Source organism: Melopsittacus undulatus, chromosome 6 (assembly GCF_012275295.1).
Source record: "Melopsittacus undulatus isolate bMelUnd1 chromosome 6, bMelUnd1.mat.Z, whole genome shotgun sequence".
In the NCBI taxonomy this organism is placed as follows: domain Eukaryota; kingdom Metazoa; phylum Chordata; class Aves; order Psittaciformes; family Psittaculidae; genus Melopsittacus; species Melopsittacus undulatus.
In genome coordinates this window covers 84779683-84788123 of record NC_047532.1, presented here as the reverse complement: position 1 = coordinate 84788123, position 8441 = coordinate 84779683, and the positions used below count along the sequence as shown (strand labels likewise).

Genomic DNA, 8441 nt, shown 5'->3' with positions numbered 1-8441 from the left:
CAACATTTGATATTAAAGGAAAAGAAAAATAATATCCTCTCTAGCCACAGTGAGTTACAGCATCATCTCTCCTGTAATCAAGATATTGCTGAATTATGGTGCTATAAACAAACACTTCTGATATAACCACAAACACTGTGGGACATGTAACACATTGGCAGTATATTTCAGGTGACAAACTCATTTATTGTGGGGAGTGGAGGGAGAAAAATACCTTTCCAGCAGCCGCTACCAGGAATTACTGCAAAGAATGACCAGAGCTTAAGGATACAGAAGCAAAGTAATTCTACCAACCAGAATAAAGTGCTTAAAGTATGAAGAAGATCCGAGCAGTACCAGTAGCTCAGAAGGTGAGGACACAGGACTTGATTATTCTCTCCCTCCCATTGCCATAAATCAAGACTAATCCCACAGCAGTTAATAGAATCACCATGCTGTGGGACTGGTGTAAGGAAGGAGCTCCCAGGAGGCTGGGGAAGGGAGCCTACAATGTTAGCAGGCTGGTGTGGAGGTTCCCTTGCTTGCAGGTGAGACCTGATTAACAATCATGAGTCATTAAGGTAATAACTACCTGAGAGATCAAAGTGATCAAGGGCTCTAGATGTGAAACTAGCTGATGCCAGATGCTGGGGAGGCAGAGAACAGGCTGTGAGCTGCTTGCCAAGGAGGTTTCATCTCTTGCTGTGTTCCAGGTGGCTGCTGTGTCACTTTGGTCAGCAGGATTGGAAGAGAGCCATCATCTGCTTCCTCAATGGTCTGCCAGCCCCTGTGTTTGGTGAGTTTCAGGTCATGAGACTTCCTTGCCCAAACAGGGTCATTTTGTGAGCTGTTTTGTTATGTCACAATGTGCCAGTCTGTTTTGGTAGTGATTTGCTGCCCAAGTTGTTAAATCCATGTGAGCTGTCAGTAGTGACTCTCAGCTGTAAACAGGACCATGGATGTTGCAGGGGAAGCAAGGGACAGCTGTTTGGTAACTCCCCAGACACATACAAAAGGACATCCATGTCATGGTAAGGGGAGAAGGGATGGGGAGATATTGTCTCCCTACATCCCCTCTATAAACCTGTCTCTGGAAAAGATAATATAACCATCTATGTGCATATATGAATTTGGCAGTGATTGAGCACTTGTGCTCAGAAGTACCTGTGCTTAAAGTTCATTGACTGTGTCTTATAACTTATGTATTTATACTGACGTGTAAAGTATGAGTAGGTTATCCAAAGCTTTCATGGGGTTTGCAGGACTGACTTTAAAGTAAAAAACTCCAAGTATGTGATATATAAGGTGGCCTAAGAGACATTGTGGTTGAGGATTAGGGTGCTGTTGCTTCTGGAAGGCTGGGTTTTCAGATATCCTCTGCCTCTAGTTTTAAGTGAGTTTAGGGTTGAGGGGAACAAAGCTCTAAGCAATCCCACCACAGAGTTTGCAAATGAGCACAAAAACGCATTGAATGGGAGCTGTTCTGCTTGCAGACTTCTGATGGTTTTGACAGTGGAGCTCAAAAGTTCCTGGAATAATAGGTCTGTGATTTCTGGCAGCCTGTAAGCACTGAACCTGATTTCAAAGCGAATAGGCACATCTTAACAAAGACCACCTTGTGTCAGCTATGCTTAAAGTTATAGCACATAGATTAAAATAAAACGTGTGTATTTGCCCCTCCTGGGACTCTGGAGAGGGAAAAGCATTACCAGAATTCTCTAAACTCATCTTAACGGTATTGAACCAATTATTTTGTTAAATCTGGGTTTGTTTTCTGCCTCTCAATAAGAATATTTGAAGTCTATCATCTCCACCCTTTACGAGTTACCAGTATGCAAGTGTAACATTTCCAATTGGAACATATGGTATCAGAGGGAACAAGGGGGAAATATCTGATTGCTAGCAGTCCCCAAACTCCAAATCTACTGCATTTAGTATTTTGCTCACAGTTCCTGCAGGGGGATATAAAAGAAATCATCTCTGAGCTGAGACCAAGCACTGAACATTTCACCCTGAATGGGAAACTGAGAAACTTGTAAGCAGCTGAAAGGAGAATAGAATAGAAACAACATTTCAGGTTCTTCACTGTGGTCGCAGCTATAGGCAGAACTTACCACCAGTAACAAGAACTTTCTGAGCCTAAGTTCTGACACCTGGTTTGGGGATGTGTCCAAGGCCCATGAAAGAACCATTTTCCCTATAAGAGGAGGGACTCTGAGTGAATGCCCTAATAGAGGAACTGACTGCTTCACCTGTGTTAACTGGTTCCTGACCAGCTGCACCCTTTTGTCAGAGGCTTGCCACAGATATGGAGCAGCTTCAGGCACTCACATGTGGGGTGCCTACTGCATGAAAACCTGCGGGTAAGTGATACCCAGCCCATGGGGATGGCTGAGCTGAGGTGTAGAAGGAGCTGGTGTGATGGTGGGTGTATAGTGTGGGCTTGCAGTCCTCCCTCTGCCTGGAAGTAGAGGATCCTCCACAGCTCCAGCTGCTGGAGGCTCCTTTCCTCCAGCCAGTGCATGGGGCAGAGCAAGGAGGAGGACAGAATCCAGCTGGTTTTACCCCATGATTGCTCCCCTACCTCCCCATGGCATCAGTGAGGGTGAGTGGTTCAGGGTGTCGTTCTTGCAGGGCATATATTAACCCCATTACAGAAAATGATCATGCAGACCTTCCTTCTGTGTGGGTATCCCTCTCCTTTGCTTCCGTGCATAGCAGAGGCTGTTAGCCCTGAGCAACCAGGCTGTAGGGCACAAGACACAGGCTTCTCACTCTTCATCCGGGCAGAATAAGCAGGAACTGAACCTGTAGCCCTGGGAATTGATGTGACCAAGTAACAGAAGAGGAGCTTTTCACTTGGCAGCGTGGCTGGTTGTGTAGCACCATGTGTACAACCAAACCTTCCCTTCCTTCCATTCAGACAGAAAGCATCACGTTTTGGAGTAACTTCCCTGGGAGGGGGAGGAACAGATGTTTGAACCAGAAGCGTATGTGACAGTTGGGAAAGACAGCGTGGAAATGCACAGTTGAAAGGAGAAGTCTGACGGGAGCGTGATGACAGCAGCAGGACTCCAGTGACAAGGAGTGGGAAGGAGAACAAGCAGGGAGGAGTGTTACTTCAAAAGCTGAGCAAAGTGCACAAGAAGATGTGTCAGGAAAGCGTCAGGGAACGGAAGAGAGGAAATGTGAGAGTAGAGACAGGCTTTGGGATCTGTCTGCAAGCATGTGTGACCTGTTGCTTGACAAAAGGAGAAAGGAAGGCCTTTTATTCCTCTGCCTTCTGAGTTAACTCTTCTTGCAACCAAGCTGGCTGGCCAGATCTGGTGGAGCAATTCAAGCTTCCACTTAGCATCTGTGAAAGGTAAAGGTGCCTATACTGCTCCTAAGCACCAGCGTCCAGGGGTACCGTGCAGCAGGGATGCCTGGGTCCTTCTCTCGCCTGGTGCTTTTGCAGGGTAGCACAGCAGCCACATGGTTTGGGATTTCTGATGGCTGAAAGAGGAGCGGTGACAGTGTCCTAACAGGCTTCCCCTCTGTGTGTGTGTGTGCAAGGGCAGGATGTGTGAGGAGAGAAGTGTGTATCCCTCCTGCGGCAGGAAGGGACCTCTCCACCAGCAGCTTACTCTATGGATATAAATCACAGCTCTGCAGTGTCCGGTTTTACCTTAGTTCAGCAGATGTGCAGAGCACACTGGGAGTGTGCCAATGGAGTGTAAAGCCCCTGATGCTACAGATCTGTGAGCAGGGGGAGGAGGGACTCCCACTAAGGTATTTACAAGGGCACTTTTACAGACCCCTTTCTGTGCACGGATTCACCACTGACCCCCCAGTCTGCCTTGATCGATTCAAACTGGCCCTTTCTGCTCTATGTCCTCTTGTAGGGAAGGGAGGATTTCCCCAGGTGTGGCCTGAGCCTAGAACTGCATTGACAAAGTGGTTGTCAGGTAGACGCCAGCCATGGCTGGCTGCACTGGGATCTGTCACTGGATCTTGCATGGCTGGTTACCTTTTCCTACTTCATAGAAACACTGGTTTCATTTCTTGCTGTGAAATCACAGCAAATCAGGGTACAGGCAATATTCCCTGTGTGGGTGTGTAGGGGGAAAGGCTGCATCAGGGTTAGAGTGGCAGGACAGATGTGCTGCATCTCGCCCCTGGGGAGAGGAGCCTTGCTGGGTGGCAGCAGGGACCTGTGAGTAGCATGGGCTGTGTAGGGTTGAGGCTCACCCAACAAAGCATTTGGTTGTTTGTTTGTTTTAAGATAAAAATGGATGGGGAGGGACATAAAGGGACAAACTAACACCTCCTTGTTAAGGTCTGTAGCCTTGGTTTGGAATGACTCATCCTGCACAATGTACTCCTTTGGGTTAGGGTTAGGGCTGCAGCAGGTCCTGGGGGGCTCCACTAACCCCATTGTTCTTCAAGATGACAGCTCTTGAAGTCCTCTTGGATGAAGCTCTCGTGGTTGCACCATCTCAGATGTGGTGAAGGGAGGAAGCAGAGTCCAGCATCTCCCTTGATCTGCCACCATAAGGAGCAGCTTCAGGCAAAACCAAGGTGGTTTGGACCTACTGTGGTTGATAAACTGGTGTGAAAACTGAGCTTCCTGGGGTCAAAAGTGCTGGCTCTTTCTTTTAGCCAGTACTTAATGGACCTCTTTATTCATGTCTGGCTCCTTGTCACTGAGCCTGTCCTTGTTGGCCAATGTGCTGCTCTGACAGCACAGGGTGCCTTGGGGGAGAGAATGGTCTTCCCTGATGACAACAAGCAAGTTCTCCTTGGCTGATCCCACCATTTGCTGGCCTGCTCTTGAGTTCCCACATGGGCTGGGAGCACTACTGAGTGGGTCCCCATAGGCAGGCTCCATGGAGGGGCAAATTCTGAGACATCCCATCCAGCAGCTGCAGCCAGTCTAGGAAGAAGAGGCCTTTGGGAAGTCCATTTGGTCAAGACACTGTGGCAGTGCAAGGGTGTTGAGTGCCATTGGAGAAACAGCTTGATGAAGGTGGGAAAACCTGAAGGATCTGCCCTTCCTTCTTCACCAAGGAGCAGAGATGGCAGGCTTATGGCAAGGGAGAGAGGTCTGACAGCACAGAGGCTGTATGGGCAATGTAAAGGTGATGCAGGGAGTGTAAAGGTGATGGATGCCTCTCTGGTGCCTTCTCAGAGCTGGCCTTGGGGGAGCAGTAGTAGGTGGTTCTCACTGAACAACACTTCCGAAGCCTTCTACGTATGTAATAAACTGGGGACAGTGTCACTTGTAGTGGCTGTTCTTCCCCCTGAGGCTATGCCAATGAGCAGAAGGGGTCCTGTAGGCTGCCAGGGGGACTTCAGCTAAGAGGAGCAGGTGCCTGTTTTCACCCAGGAGTGATAAACTGGATAGGGCTGAACATCCTTGAGACACTTGGCTTTGTGTAGCAGAATCACATCTTTCTTCCCACTGACTTGCACAGTATCTTGGCCTTTGACTTCAGTAAGAGTCAGAATCAGACCCAGGGTGTATTTCCTAAAGTTACTCTTGCAGCTACTGAAATGAAAATCTCATTAGTGAAGACCTGCTGCCTAAATCCAGAACAACAGAGTGGCCTTTAGGGATAGTTTAAAACCTTCTCAAGGCCTGTGCTCCCTGTGGAAAGAATAATTCAGGCAGTACTCACCACATCTGACACTTGCCAGCCTTTGTTCGATATGGTAAAGGCTCTGTGCACTGGATTAATCAGGGCTCCAACTCCACACCACCTTGTAGGTGGGACACAGTATATTGCCAAACACTGAAAAGATGCTGGAATGCCGCTGGGAAAGCAGGCTGCAGGAGAATGTGGGTGATTTCTGCCTCTTGCTGAAGCCATACTCCTCATGGAGCACAGCCATATATCACCCAGCATTTTATGCATGCCTAGGAAAGGGAGCCTGAATCCCTTCCTGCACAGAAAGCTGACAGACTGGGGGCCAACACACAACCCTTGGCACTTTGTTATTTACTGTAAACCTCTTAAATGAAGGCTGGGGATTTTTTTCATTTACCATGTTAGTGTATGGAACCAATCACTATAAATTTAAATGGAGAGCTGGTAGGAGCACATTTACCTTTTATATAATAACTGTGCAAGCGCTGCTGCTGAACTGCTATTAGGATTATTCAGACCTTCTCAGATTTCGCTGTAAAACATTAGGCCGTGAGAGGTACTGTAAGGGTGTGATTATCCAAAGATGGTAAGTAATAGTGAGCATTGTTGGACAGAATTACTACAACAGGGGAGAAATGCTGAGTAGCTGCAAGTAGAGGAACCTGAGGAGTGTAATCTGCCATTCAGAAATACAGTGGTCTGTGCATGGAGAAATCCCAGGTGATTGCTGTCTGGGCTTGACAAGTTTGTCTTCAATTGTCATTGGGTGTAATTTGGATCTTCAGTTGAGCGTAGGAATTAGTGCTCCAAGTGCTCCTTGTGCTCCTCTGTGAACACCATGGCATGGAGTGCAAGTCCTGCTGGTGCTTGAGCTGTGCCGCACAGTCCTGACAGTGTGCTCATGCCAGCCTGGGGCATTGGAAAGCCACACTTGGATGGGATTGACTGGTAAGGGCCTGTCATAGGTCTGGCTGTGCTGGTAGAGGAGCTCGGGCCACTGGATGCTGTTCTGGTGGAAGGGGTGACTTAGGGAGGGTGCTTTGAGTGTTGGACATCTCATAGTATCACCCCAGTAAGGACAGGGCATATGCAGCTGTTCCTGGGAGACAGGGAGAAGCAAGCAGTGCTGTATACCCACTGCTCTGCTGCCTTGATGTTTCACCTGTGATTGAGGTTTTAATTCTGCATCCCGTGTGATTTCCCTGTTGTAACACACGCCTCTTGGCTGTCACTGTGACAATGCCTTTCTTTGGCAGGAAAGGCAAATCTGAAAGGAAGCTCTTGAGCACTCTACTGTGCGAGTTCCCCAACTGATGGCTGTGTTTCTGCTCCTCATTCTACACGTTTTCAAATCATTTTGATGCTGGGAATAAATCTGAGTGCATAACAATCATGTTCAGCATATGATAACCAGAGACAATTGTATATATTCAAGCAGCCACATGGAAAATAAATGAGCTGATGGAAGGACAGAAAGAGCGCAAGATGACCCAGAGACCACAGTTACCATGTCCACAGTAAGACCAAATAACTCTTCCATTTCCATATAATTACACTTTTTTTCTCCAGGAAAGCAAGATTCTGAAGAACATTTAAGTTGCTAAGGTTTTTATCTTACCAGTGTATGCAATGGTAGAAATCCCTCTCACCAACCAGTACACTGTGAACCAGTCACACCTAAGCAACGAATCCCAGTGAATTCAGTGGGATTTTGTAACTAGGACTTGGACACGAGTTTATAAATTAGAGCATGAGATGCTGCACAGGGCCTAAGCTATTTGGATGTTTTTAAATGCCAGACACACTGTGCTGCTGCTGCTGTCCTGAAAACATGCTGTGTCTGATGATAACTGGAAGGAAGTTGGGCACATTTCTGGTTTTACTTTGTTTTAATCTGTGTATATTTGTCTGTCTTTTGAGATTGAAGCTGTTTGTCTTTGACAGGCATCTGCTTTAGTTGGGGAAAAGCATAAAGCTGGGACATTTGGAGAGAATTCTATCAAACACTTTTGTCTTGATATGAGAAGTTGTAATTAAAGCAAAGTGAGTTGACTTCAGTGCGATCTGTGGTGACAGGTATACAGTACACACCCTGACCTCAGTAGACAATGTCTTTTAAACCTGAAATGGGTTGACAACTGTAAGACAAAATAGAAATTGTTGAAAATGTGAGTGAAAGGCATTCACCTTCCTTTAACTGGAAAGCAATGCCTAATGGGTGTGTATGTGTCTCTAAAGAATATGTGCTCACATAAACTGTATGTTCTTAAGACCAATTTCACTGTAAATATGTTTGTTATTCACTCATTGTAATGTTCCTACACTCCTATGCAAAACAGGGATTAAATCTGTTAACAAAGCAGATGTTCAGTGAACATAAAGCAGAGGAATTTAGGAGCACTTGGCAAAAAATCTACACCCTTTACTATTAAATTTCCTAGAAAATAAATTGTTCCTTCCATGTGATCAAGGACAGATGTAAGCACCTGGTGGCAGCAACCTGAGCTGGATACCTTGTCACAGTATATGCCTCTCTTATGCTTTCCAGTAATATAAAGATATTTGTGTAAGTCCCAGCCATGTGTTGCGAAACTCCCTTTACTCTCCTTCATGGCTTCATCATCCTGTTGACTTCTTTATCTTCCTGCTGTGTCTAATACCCCCATGGTCTAGCAGCAGGATTGAGCCTCATCTGCTTCAGCTTGTGCTCTGGTGTCTTAGCTCAAATCCATCTTTATTGCTGTGCATTGCTTGAGAGTGACCTGGACTTCCACAGCACCCCAGGCTCAGGCACTGCTTGCAGTTTGCCCTGTGCCAGCACAGAGATGTGTG

General features: G+C 46.7%; 1 long non-coding RNA gene across 1 annotated transcript; it reads left to right on the top strand.

The window, feature by feature from the left end:
- The first annotated feature begins 255 nt into the window (after positions 1–255).
- LOC117436313 (uncharacterized) lies at positions 256–7170 on the top strand. The gene is made up of 3 exons (XR_004549745.1): positions 256–350; positions 693–775; positions 6866–7170. It is a non-coding gene; the product is annotated as an uncharacterized lncRNA (long non-coding RNA).
- Positions 7171–8441: the final 1271 nt, after the last annotated feature.